Source organism: Gallus gallus, chromosome Z, assembly GCF_016699485.2.
Source record: "Gallus gallus isolate bGalGal1 chromosome Z, bGalGal1.mat.broiler.GRCg7b, whole genome shotgun sequence".
NCBI lineage: Eukaryota > Metazoa > Chordata > Aves > Galliformes > Phasianidae > Gallus > Gallus gallus.
Genome location: NC_052572.1, coordinates 11,838,314 through 11,855,091, shown reverse-complemented (window position 1 = coordinate 11,855,091; position 16,778 = coordinate 11,838,314). Strand labels below are relative to the sequence as shown.

The following is a 16,778-nucleotide window of genomic DNA, read 5'->3' as shown; positions in this document are numbered from 1 at the left end:
TCTGTATGGGAGGAGCTATGCAGTCACACAGCCGTGACTGTGGCACATTAAGGAATGTACGCTGCACTAGACAAAGCTGGTGGCAGTGTAGAGCAGGGCAAGGCCCTTCAAATTCCTCTGAGAAGTCCACACCTATATACTTGTGAAAATGAACTGCAAATTTCAGGGTAAAGCTAGTGCCTAATCTGCTCCCTTTGAAGTCAAGAGATAATGTGTTCTATTTTTTCTCTAAACAAATGATTGGGCTCCCATAAATATGAAGTATTTGCACAGCCAGTTATTCTGAGACTCACTTCTTGTTCTTTAAAGAAAACATACAATTCAGTAATTTTAATGTGACTTTAAAAGGCAGGAATTGAAGACCTTCATGCACACAATCCTGTTCTCAAAACATATTTCTCAAACACTTTCCACCAAAATATACACCATTCTTGCTGCTTTTTATGGCTTTCTGCTTGCAAAGACATTATGTGCATGTACACTGTTTAAAACGGGAGAGGAGTCTTCCCTCTTCACTTGATGTTAATGTTCCTGACAGCTACAAGTTTTTGTTCAGCTTCATAAATTATAGACAATATGTAATATAGTAAAAACACACCTACAACAAATGTTTTCTTAATAACTGCTTGTTGACATTTGATTTTTTTTTTCTCTAGAATGAATGAAAAATGTATTGTACTTCTCTACGTTTTGCTTTCTTTAAAGGCTGGTTAACATACAGTTGCATGTCACTTTAAGTAATTAATGGAATGCACAAACATTATCATGTTTACCTGTTAGTGATTAACAGATAGTATGTATTTCTGTGCAGATTTTTTTTTTTTTTTTTAATAAATAGCTCTGAACAACCTGATCTCATGGAAGGTGTCCCTGCTTATGGCAGGGAGGTTGGAACTAGGTGATCCTTTCAACCTAAGATATTCCACGACTCCATGACTGTAAATTTCTCAGGTAGTTGAAATAAACTTTCCTACAAAATGTTGATACCTCATTATATGAATGCAATATGTAATTGTTTGCTGTCATCCTAAACTCAAGTACTCAAACTGTTGGAAAAATGCTGGTAAGGCTGGACTACAACACCGAGTAGGATTAATGTAATTATGAATGCAGTACGCAAAGTAATACAAAGTTACATTCTTTGCATTAACTTTTAGTTCACAGGAGCAAATAATAGCAGCACTTAATTAATTCACTGGGGAATACTCATCTTGAGAAGTAAGCAGTCTGAATGTCAGATAATGACTTCAGTGATACAGGTAAAATAAAAATCCAAGGAAGCATGCAGACTGAGGTGTAAAATATTTGCACGGTAGTTGCTGTGGGTTTACTAAATGGTCACTGCTTTTTTTTTTTTTTTTTTTTCCTTCATGGCAAGCCAGACAGAGATAACTTTTTTTTCCCCCTCACTCCAAATATCTAGAATAAATTGTTAACAACAATGTATTGACATGAAATAATACTACTACTTTTTTTTTTTCTAAGTTAGAAAATTGCACAGTCTGTACTATATTAATGTGCTTTTGATTGTATAGGGATAGGATATGAATCTTTTGGCATATCTTTTGAAACATATCTGCAAAAAAACAGTTCTCTTTGAAGGAAAAGTGATAGAAGATGTAACCCCAGTATTTTCATTTGAACATTATGGTCAGTTTCTCATTGTTCAAAGCACTTGAGATTCTGAATAATTTAGCTATTATTAAATACAGATAATGTATAACATGTAATTTGGACTAAAAAATGTAAGAATAAAAGATAATAAATAAATAAATAAAATAATAAAATAGAAATGGAGATCAGCAATGGATTACTCTGCTGAACAAGTAGCCTATTCCAGAATTGTTGTATAAGGTCATAAGAACAAACAAAACAAAAGCTGTTTTGTAAAGATGGTTAGTTGCTGTATGTTGTCATTGTAAGAAATCTGAAACCTGGAGAAAGAGGCTCCTTTGGCACCTTCCTCTGGATATAAATCATCATACATAAACTTCAGAAAGGAAGAAGGTACCATTCCTACTGTAACTTCCTGAACTTCCTAGAACTTCTTTAAAATTCTCTGCAGATTCAGTGAAGGCCAATATGGACTACTTTTAGAGAAAAGGATAAAAACATTCAAGCAAGCTTTTTTTTTTTTTATTAATAATTTTTTCTCATTTTTTAAAAGGTGTAAAGATGAGCCAATATAGCTTCATGGCCAACAAGTGAATGTGGACATTCATCTTCTGGCACAGGACAGAAGTAAAAAATTGGCCTAAAGGACTGTTGTGCTCAGCACAAGCTGAAAGCCACACTTGCATGGATTAAAGAAATGTGAGAACTATCTATAATGTGAGATATCATGCTTAAAATGCCTTACCACTCCCTTTTTAATGAACTTACCAGTAAAAGGAAGATTTAAGAGAGATTGTTATCTAAATCACATATTTTAAAAGAGCACTTGGGCTTAGGCCTTTAAGAACTGCTTCTTCAAAACAATGGAGAAACTTCCATTCCTCAGACAGTGAAGTGCTAACTATCTCAGCCAACATATTCAATGGATACACAAAAACTAATAGGTTAAACATGCCTGGGACTGTTGCCTGGTATTAAGGCTACTAACTGTACAATGTCTCATGCCTACATTATTAAACTCATAATGATTCAAAATAATATAGTCACATGCATCTACTGCCCACTGGGGATGGTTCCTTACTCACACTAATTTCCAAACTGTGCCCAGGAATTGTCTGGGAGAGTGCAAGCTAGTATGCTTTTAGCCTATGCCAAACTCTGTTCAAACACCAACATACAATTATTAGACAAATTATTTCCAGAGTTTCTGAACATTTTTTGGTGGTTTCATTTACATAACATTTTAGAGACAGAGCAGTCTCTTGGAGTGATGAGCTAGAATACAGGCAAGTAACTGTGGTCCTGCACCTACAGATAAATCACCTTAACATTTCCAATTAATTCTTTACTGAAACAATTAATCACCCAATATTTTATCAGCAAAACCTCACAAAGGAAAGTTGATTGGAATTTGGCATCATGTTAGATATTAGTTCATGTAAGATGTCTTGAACAGTCCTGTATGGTGGCTAAAAAAGCCTTATAATCTGAAGCACAACCCTTTCTCAGAGATCTTGCAGCTTTTATGAAGTGATATCACAGAACAGAAGCAGAAAGCATACACTGTGCAATAAAATAAAGAAAGGGAATTTCTGCATCTCTTTAAATTGTGAATGTTTACCTCAATTTGAAATGAAAAATAACTTGTAAAATGTAATTGTTGTTTTTAAGCTAAACACAGAAAAGGAATACAGATAAATAAAACATCAATGAATGCAGACTATTTCTCTAATAAATTCCTTCTCCAAATCAGGAAAAAAAAAAAGAAAAAAGATTACTCAATTTTGTAACTGGACATACATTAGCAACTTGATTCCCAGTGTGGCCACAGGGACAAACATCAGTTAATCTGCTCTGTCACCACTTCAGAAGACATGTGGGTACTTCATTAGTGGCCCAGAAAGCAGTATTAGTTTGTCACAAATTTAATTTCTCACAGACTTCCAGCATTGTACATTCTAAAGCAGAAATCCTTTGTTTAGTGTTTGTTTGTTTTAATTTTTGATAGATGGTCCAGAAAACTGAATTAATGACTTGGAAAAGCTGCCTAGATTTTTACAATGCAATTACCTACAGATAAATGCCTCTGCCTAGGTGATGCAACTCTGCTGCAGGAAAAAAAAAAAAAAAAAAAAGACTGAGAGAAGAATGTATTTTTTAGAAATGGTTAACATGGAATTTTCAAATACCCATGGCTTAAAAATCTAGTCACAATAATCTAGTTATGAAAAAAATACACTTTTTTGCCTAAGTATGTACTTAAATTCGAATTTTCAATGTTAATAATTTTGCTTTTGCCCTCCCACTGCTTTAAAATATCTACAAGACTTCCTTTATGTTCCCAAAACATCTTCATATCTTTATAGATAAGAACAGCATAGAAAATCTTGGCATAAGAGCTACATGTTATGAAAAATAAGTGGATAAGCATGTGTGGTTATCTTAAAGGTTACAGATAAGTGGAAATTGTTCACAAATCTTAACAACAGTGAAAGAGCATCAGTATGTGCAGCATTGTTAATTATGTTAATTTGTAATTTTAAGTTACTATTGAACATTTTGAAAACTTGTCTACTTTCTCTGCTGAACTCCTCATAAAGATTGCAATCCTGTGTAAGTAGTGTACTCATATAAAAAAGACAATCTGGCCATCCTAAGACACTGTAAAACATATCCTCTTGCTTGGGTATTTCCATATAGATTTTAATCCATTAAGATAGCTTGTTATCCATAATACTATTGTTAGATAAAACATATTACAGCTAATGGTCATAGTGCTTTTTAAAATCATTATCAGAAGCCGTTAAACTTTCACAAACAAGAACAGCCTCCACCAAAACATGGGTATATGTCACCATACAGAATAAAGGCAGGTACAGGTGGCACGTTTTGTTGAATATTAATTTGAGGATATGCGTGTGTGAGAAAAAAAAGATGTAAAACAGTTTCAGACACAGAACCCTACACATCAGCATGACCAAACACCAGGAGTGTAGCTCTAAGTAAGTGGCTGTCAACCGAAAAGGATCTGAGATTCTGAGAGGAATTCTCCATTGGTCCTAGAGGACAGGAGCATAGGTACAATTTGTGTAAACAATATGCACCAAAATATCTGATGACATCATATATTTCATCTGACAATCAACTAATCAAAGAATGTACCAATAGATTTCCAGCTTTAATCACAGCTGCCTTCTAAATAGATCCATAAATTCTAACAGCCTGTCAGCATTCAAAATATGATTTTTCCCAACAAGAAAATATATACACGTGCCCCATAAAAAGCTTGTTATACTTTTATCCACTAGATATTTTCCTAAAGTTACTAATTACTTTCTGTGGTTCAATATCTGTTTCCCTTCATTTCCAGAGCAAGGTCAGTCCTTTGCTTTACTTCAGAAAACTCCAGTGACCATTCTCTTCTTGTCAAAGTGCTGATTTCTCCTGTCTTTCCTTACACAATGCTTATATTTTCTCTGCCATCAGACTGTATTTTCGCAAATGTATTGGAGTGTTTCCTCTCCCTAGCTCCCAAGGCCAGAGGCAACATATAAGTGCCTTTATTCACCTTCTTTCTCTATTTTGACTCTTCGCACTAGCAAAAATAATCCAAAATCTAGATTGCTCCTTGTTTCCCTTAAAGAATCCACTGGCTTAAGACAGATCTTTTCTATAAGTAATCATCTTTTATTTGTTCTACTGTGTTTGCAGGCTGGTTAAATGCCCAGACAAAAGAAGAGTGTACTATGTCTTCGAGTAAAGGTAAACAGAAAATTTATTTTGGTGGGTATGCCACTTTGATTCTATTTCGCCTTGCAGAATTTATACAGAAAATAATATGTTAAAATAATGTTTGGATTAAAATGTCAGTTAAATAAGGGATAATCTATTCATAAAGAGATTAATTGCAAAACTTATATTAGAAAAATAATATTTCAAGTATAGCATAGCATGAGAAGTACTTACATGAAAACACTCAGAAAAATTGTTATAAATGTGTATTCGAAAACATGGTCTTTCTATTTACAATTTTTTTCACACCTAGTTTCAGAATCCTCACTTAAATTACTCAGTGTAAATGTTTCTCTTCTTTTTTTAATTAAAATGTAAATGTTGTGCTATGTTTACAGTTTTCTGTGAAGAACTTAACATATTACTTATACTACGAAAACTTCTGTGTTTCTATGGAATCTTCAGAAGTACTCGAGTTGATTTTACAGACTAGAGGCATATTAGATAAAGACGTACAGACTAATTTTGGTCACTTTATTTCCTAAATCTTCCTATTTATTTCAGTTAGAACTTGAAAAGAGAAAGAATCCTATTCCTATGTTGTTGATAACTAACGCAAAAACATAACATGAGCTAAGGGAGAAGTGCCATACAAGCATTTTGTAGTCTATCCCTAAGGCTTTTGTTTCATTACAGGGAATAATGATGAACTTCTACAATGTGAATTTAGTATAAAACTGCAAAATCCTCAAACATTCAAGATCTAACAGTCCAATTATCCTTAGCAGTTACTTATACCTTTTGTGTGTGTGTGTGTGTTTCTCAGTTCTCATTTAATGATCTTCCCTCCCAAAGCTAATAACAAATGTGTACATTTAAATGAAGGTTTTTCTTACCAGGCCTCTACCAGTTTTGCCCTCTTCTAAAAGCAGTTCAGAGATGTCTACGTGAGACTTCTGTATGGATGGGGCTCTTCACGTGTAATAGATATAATTTGTCCAGTTCCCCAAAATTTCATTGAAAATGCTACATACTGATGCCAAAATGCCTGAAATAGAAAATTTCACATGTAATTTAAGGGAAGTTACAGAGCAGTAATAATCTGGTAATAGAAATAAAATTACATGCCTAGGTAGCTATGGAATAATAGCTGGTTCCTGGCTTTAGGAATGTTTTCTTCTCTTTGGCAAAGTTTTAAAGGCTGCGTTCTTGCAAATCAGTATGTGCCAAGGAAAAGGTTACTGTACAATTAATCTAATACATTTTCCTCAGTATACAGAATTCTCTTTGATTCCAAAAATATACTGCAGCCTTTTTCTTAATTAAATGCTATTTTAGGTTGCGTGTTAATTAAGAGCTCAAGAAAGGTTCTGGATCGCTAGTGTAGTAGACTGAAATCCACTTATCCATAAAAGCAAACAGAGCAGGAACAATGATTAATGCAAACTTCCCTGTGCTGCTTTGCTGTCGTGCCCCAACGGGACCACCATTATGGTTATAATGCAGTCCAATCTCTTGTATGTGGACTTCATGCACTTAGCATGTTATGATGGCATTACTACTTATACTACTCAGCTAGCACATAAAACTGGATAGATAGTTCTTCTTATTGACCATGTAGCTATAAGAGAAAATAAAATCAAGCTAAAAAAAGAAAAGTCAGGGGGAAGGAGGAGGTGCTTCTCAAAGAGTAGATCCCTCCCATTCACCTCATTCTAGGCTCCTGGTTTGTTTATTCTGTGTAGTTCTGATTTGCTTTTAAGTTTCGGAGGTTCTTAGAGGAAGTGGGCTTGGCATTTTATAGCTGCCTGGGAAGCACTGCACATACAGTCCTACAGAAATACCTTCTGTATGATGGAAAGCTCTCTCGTTTATCGCTAACAGCCGCTCTTACAGCAGCTACTTCACGATCATTTTAAGTGCCCTCCGCTTCTTCCCATTTATGCGCAGACCAAAGGACACGGTTCCTTACTTCCTTGAGAAATAGTTATTATGGGCCTCAGAATCAAAGGCTCCACGGTAAAACCGCTTAGAAGCGAAAAGCATTTCGTGTACAGGCTGACGTTTCAAACAGATCCCAGAGCACACCACCAGCCTTTCCAAACCACCCCGCGGGTGCCAGCCCGCGTGCGGAGGACGCCAGTCGCAGAGCACGGCCGGGGCGCTGCCCGCGGCGGCTCGCAGTGCGCGGCGCCTCCCGGCGCTCGGAGCGGCAGCCGATCCAGTGACTTCCATTCAGATTCAGGACTCCGCAAAGCCGAGCCTGTTTGTTACACTGCTGCCGCTGAACAGCTTGCAGCTCAGTACACCACATTACCGTATTTTCACCACAGAAAGCCGCGGGGCTTCTAGCGGAAAGGCACTCCGGGCTGCCCCGCGGTGGCCGCTGCCGCCCTTTTGTCACTCCAAGCCCCGCTCCCAGCACCGCACCCCTGCCCTCCCTTTCTCCCCTCCTCCCGGTGCCACTCAGGTAACCGGGCCGGTTACGAGAAGCGGGTAGGGAGGGAAGCTCTGTCGATGCTGGAGGAAGACATCAAAGCCGATCTAAAAGCTCCTAAAACGCCCTGCCAGCCCCAAACACGCTACCGAGTGCCGCCGCGCCTCCTCCCTCAAACCGGGCTGCGACACCGACAGACGGCGGAGCGGGACGTACCCACGCGCTGTAGAGCAGAGCGGAGACCTCAGAATTTTACCACAGTGTCACAGGTTTTAACTCACAGATCTCCACCTCGTGATTTATAGTGCCCATTTCCCCCTCTTCTTTTGAAATTTTTCAGTGAATTTTACTGTGAATAAGAAAGAATGTGGAAGTGGGCTCCCCCCCTCCCCGGGTAATGGAACAGCCCAATGGGTTCCTCCGCGTTGACGCAGCACCTTAACTCCTTCTTTGCCAAGTCCAGCCGCCTTGTGTGAAGGGTTACTTCTTCCAAAGAAACAGTCTGAGTCCTGCCTCTGTCATACTAACGCGCCTCAGAGAGGTTGTAATAGCACTCTCCCGCGGACTGTGTGCAGTGTGGAAAATGATTGCACGCTCTTCAGGTGGACTCGAATGCCATTACATAAAGTCGTGCACTGTGTTTTCTTCTCATAAAGTTTTGTAGAAATAAGTGGCGATGTTTAAATATTGGTTGGTTTGACAGCTTTATATTTCTTTTTCACGTGTTGTGGGGTAAATTTCCACAGACTCCACTTGGTGCCCACCTTCCACCCCTCGGTGATCCCTCCTCCCTAGAGGATGCACGGAAGGCTCCTCTCATGTGCACTCACTCACCCTCTCTAAACAGCATTTTGCCTCTTGAGCCACAGCTAGAGACAAGGAGATGTCCCACTCTGACACCTGTGCTGCAGTTCTCAATTTAAACAGCTGAATGTCCATGGTAAGATGGTGCAGATTTTGATATATGGTCTTTTGCAATGACCACTTCTGAGGAATTACAAAAAAAAAAAAAAAAAAAAAAAAAAAAAAAAAAAAAAAATTCTAAATTCACTTTTAAAAATAATGCATTGTGAGGGGTCACTTAGTTCAGATTTCTGTTTCTTCAGCTATTTCTCCATTTCTCTATTCCTGCTTCCCCTCAACTTCAAGTGGCAATTCAATCCTCAAATAGCTTCAGCTATACCAAATAAAGCATCTGAAAAACCTATTGACTCCTTTCCTGCCCTCAGCCTCTTCAGTCTCTTGGCTGTATTGAACACCAGAAGCCCCATCTCCATTCCTCAGTCTCTCCTCCAGGGGCAGGAGTTCTGCAGAACACTCTATTTTCCATTTCATTATCTAATTCCTACATGATACCATTTTCAACCATACTGTTTTTCATGAAAAAAATATGGGCACATAGCTTGAAGTAAGTGAAGAAGAAAATTTTATGTTTACTCCAGGTAATAAAGATTATTAGGCATGTGTTGGCAGCAGTGAACGTGCAGAAAGAGTTCAGGTAAAGGGACTTCTGTAAGTCCATGTTTCCCACACTCATGTGGAAGACCTTCTTCCAGAAGATTCCAAAGCTGTATGAATGGAACTACATATTGCAGCTCCCAGAGTGTGTAAGGGCAAGCAAGGTTAGTTACTTGTACTACTGTCTGACAGTTCATGAATACTAGTATCATATTTCCTATAACAAACTAAGCATTACAATATTTAAATTTACTTCAGCTTTATAGCTTCTTGTCTGAAAAGGGCTTTTGCACATTTGGTTTATATTTTAACATTTGGCCTAGCATTCTAATCTAGAAAGCACACATGGTGCACAACTGCAACCACAGCCCTTAATAGTAAAAAAAAGAAGGAAGCAATTTTGCAAAATAACAACAATAAATTGCAAGACTTTGATTAATCAGTGCATATGAGAAATGTCTGCTTTTGCTTAGAGAACTTGTGCAAGTTTCTTTAAAAAGTGCAATCAAGAGTGTTGTATTCACTTACAGTTTCACTGTTTGTGTCTCTACAGTCAAATGTAGGCCTTTTTCTTTCCATATGAAGGAGTCTTGGGAGCATTGGGAAGTTCTGAGGTTGTGAAGTTATGGTCAATTCTGTTGCAATCCTCTCCAGTGAGACTCCAGAGAGGACCTCTTCTCTCTCCTACTACAACCTCACAGATGTTGTGATATTTTATTTGATTTTTGGTAAAAATCCATAGCTTATTTTCCTTCTTTCTTTTCTGTGTTCAGTCTGAAAAGAACAGCCATAACTTCCCTGTTGCAGGCATCTTGGTGTCTTCTTTATTGCTATTTCAGGGTCTCTATACCAACGTTGTTTTTTTTTTTTTCCTTTTTTTTTTTTTTCTTTTCCTTGCAGTGCTTTAAACCGATTGTCCCTCACAGCTTCTATCTAGTTCTCACATCAAGAAATCCAGTATTAGAATCGTATTTGCAATAAACTTATTTAGGTATGGAAATACATATGTCTACGAAAGGACACAAATCTATCTTTGATTTTTTTTTTTCCTGTGAAGACTTGTTTTTCCACAGTGTTTGTCTTTATTTCAGGGTTTGAGAAAATTATGTCCAATTGTTTAATCTCTCTAAAGTAATCATGTCTGCATGCAATGCTATTCACAGGAGCAGAATCAACAGAAAGCAACCGCCCTAACTGCTTGTCCAGATACGCTGTTCTATCCTCAGTGCTTCACGTTTCCTTCCCACTAGATGGTGATGTTGGAAAAGCTCTGGCTCCTGCACTTGAAGGACAGCAGGTTGGTTTCGTATGAGCTAGAAGAAAGCAGTACGTTCACTTTTTCGTAGTCTTTTCGACATATGGGGGCAATTAAATGTACTCTCAAACAGAGAGTTTTTCTCCTGTTTTGTAGGCAGTGTATGGTACGATTAGGAAGAAAGCTAAACTTAGGAAAGTTTGAGTCTGAACTATTCATGTGTAAATATACATAGTGGTACTAATGAGCAAAACTTATAACAACACATAGGAGGAATATTTTGGAAAATTATTTTAGAAAATTATTTAGAAAATTATTTTGGAAATGTGACATTCTAAACTGCATCCATCAATATCTTCTGTCAAACTGAGAAGAATTGTTTATTTCAATACATAGCAGTCATACAGCACAAATGATTGTGTGAAAGGCCTCAGTGATAACTGGAGAGAATAGTGTCTGGAACTACTTGAGTTTCAGGGACTTGGGTATGTAAAGACTGAAGCAGAAACTGAGGCCATGAATACATTTAGAAGACCAAGCATTTGTGACAAGAAGTACAAGGTATATCATTAGGCAACTGGGTGTTACATAATTGTGCAAAAGTAACAATATATACTGAAAATAACTGTTAATGATTCAAAATCTTATACTTCTTACACATGGAACATCATTCTCTTCAATGTAGAAAGGTTAAAAACTCATTCACTTTAGAGGTTTATAAGTATGGGTTACATACAAAAGATTTACTGCACAGCTCTCCCTCCCCACTAGTTTTCCTACATCTTCCTCATTCTTCACATGATATTTAAGTGCTTATTCTCAGGCTTGGAACATCTAAAAGGGTGAAAGTAATCAGAGTTGCAGCCTACACTCAGGAAAGTATGAGATATGGTATATTAAAACAATGAATTGTAAGATTAGAATGGAAAGTGTTGGGGTTTTTCTGGAGGGGAAGGATGGGGCACAGAAGGACCATCTCACATCTAAGTAAATCATAAATAGAGGAAAAAACATTAAATACAAGCTGACATTGAAACTATCATAGTAAAAAAGTACTTTTAAAGTATTCCTCTCTGAGACCTGGATATCATTCACAGTATTTTCTTAAAAAAAAAAAAAAAAAAAAAAAAAGTATGAAAAATTCGACAAGACAGTGGCAAGAACACTTGAGAAGCTTATCAGAAGTAGTTCAGTGTCTCTACAACAGGGGGTCAGGATTCATTCCTTCTCTGATTGAAAAAGAAATCTGAATCCCGTCAACCACAGAATAGGAACATTAATTTCCTTCATATGTCTTAAGGCTTCATGAATAGCTAATGCTTATGCTATTGCATCAGATTTTAAGTAATTTTATTTACTTTTTATTATTTATTTATTTTACTTATAATATTTTTATAGTATATATTTTTTATTATTTATTTATTCTATTAATAATATTGTTAGTGAAAAGTAGATACTAAATTTATAAATTAGTTGGAGAAAGAATTAAATATTTTAGCACCTTTGTAACAGCTAACTGATTTCAAAATGTTGAAAAACTTCAAATAGTAACAGTAGAGGAAAAACTAAAGAAAATTAAACATCACATTTCTGTTTTTATAATATTGCAATCACTTAGGATTAGACTGTCTGAAAGACTTTCATTTTCATAGAAGACTTCATATTAATATACCTTTAATTATCTGCCGTACAGAAAAATTTTAAAAAGTCTTAAAATCCTGCATAGAAGACTCGACTTTTTTTAATATACTTGTGTCTGAAAATCAGTGATTTCTCATTCAAGAATTAGATACACACACAAAATTACTGTTAAATTTTAATTAATGTTTTCTATAGATCACAGAACTTCTATAGATTTCTATAGTTACTGTTAAGCAGATGTTAAAAGGTTTATTAATCAGTGATAAGTTAGATATTTTTACAGAGAGGTGAAACCAATTGCTCAGTGTGGGTAACTGTTTTGCTTATCAGCATCCAGTTTATTTTTTTTGGGGGGGGGGGGGGAGCTGTTTTTTTATTTTATTTTATTTATTTATTTATTTATTGGAAATACAAGCAAATGTTAAAATGTTCTGGTACAAGTTGTTGCTACTAGAAATAGCCAAGAGGAGAGACATTTTACGAAGGAATATGTTTTCCTGTATAGATGATTTTGTTATTAGTATAAATATTTACCTCAGATGCCAACACAGTCTTCCTGAGCCTTAGCACTTTGGACCTTCCCTTTGATTTCCTTGAGATTATCTTGTTTATCCTTCATTGCATTCTACCATATCTCTTATGATTGCAAAAATATTCTCTTCACATAGATAACCATCTTATCTTTACAGTACATCTTTCTGGGGAAATTTATAAGCATTTTTCTTCAATATTATTGCCCTGAGCAGGACCAGCTGACATGGTGATTACACCTGCATCCTGCCTACACTGTACTTACCACTGTTATAAATATCATTAGATCTACTTTAGTGGAAGTAAATAACAACAACAACAAAAACAACTACTCCATACAGACATTTCTTTAAGACTGTGACATACATTTAGTGGAATTTCTAAACTCTATTTCATTCTATCTTATATTGACTGAGACAGGTTTTCAGAAATCAGCTACTACAGAATGGCACTGTCCACCTTGCTCTGGGAGCACAGGTATTTTTAGCACATTTTTGTAATGCCTCATTTGGCTCCCACAGCCATCGCAGATTTGAATCCAAAGTTGCTGCCTTCGTCTTTACAGTCTTGCATTTAAGAAAGACAGCTAGATACCCTCTATGTAAGAAATATATTATCATTCCGCAGTCTTATCACTGTTGCAAATGATTTTTGGAACTATTGTTTTAAAGCATCATATAGAGTCTATCCTGTACCCTAAATAGAAAAGTTTGCAGACAGTAGGTTCAAGCTCAGGACATACTCAAATGTTTCTATTTACAGTAGTTTCTATACTATGATACTATGACTCTCATACAATCATAACAGTGAAAAAAAACTCCCTCCAAAAAATCTCAGGAAAGCTAATGGTGCAAATACTGCCTGCTTTCCTGCAAAGATAGGTCATTCAGTGGGCAAAGTACGGCCACAGCTGGAGCAAAGAAGTTTCATTTGCATGCTGTATACTTGCACAGATTTTGGACTTTTCCTTGGAAAAAGCTTTTTTGAAACTATTTTATTACCCTCTAGTTGCCACTTCAGACAGTATGATCCCCCTCAAGTTTGATTAGCAAAATAATTTTTTAAGTAATCACATACTGCTTTAATTTGTATTTCACTGAGTAAGTACATATCCTGCTAGGGGATCTCATGGACTGAAATGCAGATTGTCACGGCATTTGTTGTGTGCAGTTCTGTAACTATTTTATTTTCCTAAGTTTCTTTAGAACTCTGAGTAACTATTGCTCCAGAGATAACAGATAACTGTACTATTATTATTAAATCATATTATCTAATAGAAGTTTCATAAATAATTCAATAAACAAGTCATAAAAATAAATACTTAAAATAAACAATAAAATAAAATAAAATTCCAATCAAGGTACACTTTCCACAAAATATATATTCTAATTTACATTAATAAGGGAACTGTCTTGTGAAAACAGTAGTTAAAGTGACCCTCAGTAAAAGCCAATTTGCTTAAAAGTTATCCTGACTTCAAAGTCTAAGTCTCATGAATGAAGCATGAATAGGGAATAGTAAGTCTTATTAAGAAGCAAAAAAAGAATAAGTAGAATAAGATGTTACTCTGTATATCAGTGCATGAAACTTGGCTTAAGAGGCAGAATCTGCCAGGAGTTTAAAATGTTTAAAAATTACAGAAGAAATAAAAGGCATTTTTGTGGTTAGCCAGATACAGAACACCAATCCAAGGTGATCGAGTAGATGAGATCATTTCAGAATCAGCTAAACTTTGGTAGTGTTATAGTATGCAGCAGGATGCAAAGTGTTCACAGATTTTCTGAGGTACTGGCCAAATTTTTTATTCAAACTGTTGAAATCACGTACAGATTTTTCTGAAAATTTAAAGATGAGAAGCAATAATAGTGAACATAGTCGTGAAATTATAGAATATAAATATATAAAAAATATATATATATAAATATATAAAAGCAGCATTAGCAAATGAAATCATATATAAGTGGATTCCAGTGGAAAAAGGAGCTTAGGAGTACCAGCAGATATTTAGAAAATTTATCAATGTGAATGAAGTTGGAATAACAAAATGCATAATTTAGGTTAGAAAACAACAATTCTGTAAAGAAACATCCTAAATATGTGCCAGCAATGTCATTCCATTGTCCAATAAACAAACACAGTTTTTAGGTGCTTAAATGTCCTGAGTAATATACAGGAACTTGTCTATTGTATTTGAAACTGATAAAGGCCAAACTCGGGTATTTTGTTCAGTTTTATCACTGTATTTCAAGAAAGTTGGGGACAAATGGAGAAAACATACAAAGAATCAACAACAACAACAACAAGAAACCTGGAAAACATGACATGCATAACTACTTTGAATGAATGCATGCTGTTCAGCCAAAAGGAGGAATTCTTGAGGAAACTATCAGAACTATATTCAGATATGAGAAGTATATTTGAAAATATAAAGGGGCACAACAGCGTTTGCTCTAGACAGGGGAAGAAATAACAGTTCATTTTGCTGGAAGAAAGATTTAGGTTAAACTTTAGAGAGAAAAAAATACCTGACATTTTTACACACTGGTAGTTAAATTCTGGAATAGATGGGAGTAGATGGAGTGGAATCCTTGTCACTGAAGTTTTTAGGATGGGTGCTGTGGTAGATTAGACCTTGCCTTTGGGCAAGACACTGTTGTGTAAATGAATTTCCCTTCAATTCTTTTTGATTCTTTCATTTTATATCTACAAAATCAAGTCAGCTGTAAGAAAAATGTTTTATCTTCATGGCTGACCATTTTTAAAGCAGAAAAAAATTGCACTGCAGTCCTAAAAGCAGAGTTGTGTTTTTAATTCTAGTTTCAGTGTAAGCTTACAAGAACGAATATAACCAGATATAATCTCTCTAGTGAGACACTGATGATGAACATGGTTTGTAGTAATTCATTCTGTGATCTAGGACATGTCTTTCATTAACCAGGAAGGTTGATGTGAGATGAGAACAACTGACCAGGTGGGGGAAGAATATACCTGTCAGCAAGCCGGTGGGGCTCATCACCAGAGCTTTAATTAAACTAAATTTGATGAGGAAAAGGGATGTACTGTTGAGGAGAAGAGAAGAGCCAGGGAACACTGTCTCTTTAGGACGCAGCAGTGGAAAACCTTTGATTTATCTCAATGGTTTTAGTTGGGCTTCTCAAAAAAGGTGATGCAGGAGAAAGCCTAGCTGAAGTATCTCCATACCAATGCACACAGCGTGGGAAATAAGCAGAAGGAACTGGAAACTGATGCAATTGGAAAACTATGACCTTATTGCTATCACAGAAATATAATTGGCTTACTCACATAACTAGAATGCCATGAGTGAAGTCAATAAGCTTTCTAGAAGGGATAGGCAAGGTAGGAGGAGTGGGAGGAGTTGCCATCTATGTTAAGAAGTGGATAGACTGCGAAGAGTTGCCTCTGAAAAACATTTGTGAACAGGTGAGAGATTGTGGGTTAAAATTAGAGACTAGACCAATGAAAGGCATCTGGTTGCTGAGGTCTACTACAGGATGTCTGATCAAGGGGAGATTGTTGATGAAGCCTTCTTGCTTCAGCTGCAGGAGGCATCATGCTTGCAGGCTCTCATCCTGATGGGGATTTCATTCACTCAGATATCTGCTGGGAATACAACACGGCAAGCTGCAAGCAGTCCAACAGACTTCTGGAATTCATTGATGAGAATTTTCTGGTTTAGGCTGTGGACAGACCTGACAGAATTGAAGTGTTGTTGGATCTAGTGCTCACTGACATGGAAGAGATTATTAAAGAGGTTAAGATTGGAGACAGCCTGGGCTGCAGCGACCATGCCCTAGTTGAGTTCATGATATCAAGGAATGTAGGCCTGGCAAAGTGTGGAGTCAGGACCCCTAACTTCAGGAGAGTGAACTCCAGGCTGTTTAAGGAATAGTTGGATGAGATCCCCTGGGAAATCGTCCTTGGGGACAAAAGAACAGAACACAGCTGACAGCACTTTAAAGATGCCTTTCTGAGAGCAGAAGTGCTCTCCATCACCCAGCATAAGAAATCAGGCAGACAAGGAAAGCAACATGGCTGGGCTAGGACTTGCTGGTCAAGCTGAGGGGAAAAAAAAGGAAAAGTATAAGTAGA

General features: G+C 36.5%; 1 protein-coding gene across 4 annotated transcripts in view; it reads right to left on the bottom strand.

Moving 5' to 3' along the window:
• The window catches only part of LOC427439 (Nipped-B homolog-like), a 159,425-nt gene extending 151,458 nt beyond the window's left edge, over positions 1–7,967 (bottom strand). For 2 of the 4 annotated variants that reach the window (XM_015277520.4, XM_040656537.2), the window contains exons 1-2: positions 7,933–7,967; positions 6,243–6,394 (exon numbers count right to left, since the gene is read on the bottom strand). The gene's annotated coding sequence lies outside the window, so the exon portion shown is untranslated. Of the gene's footprint in view, positions 1–6,242; positions 6,395–7,663 lie in introns of all 4 variants that reach the window. The other 2 variants (XM_046905815.1, XM_046905814.1) reach the window with 2 other exon arrangements.
• Positions 7,968–16,778: the final 8,811 nt, after the last annotated feature.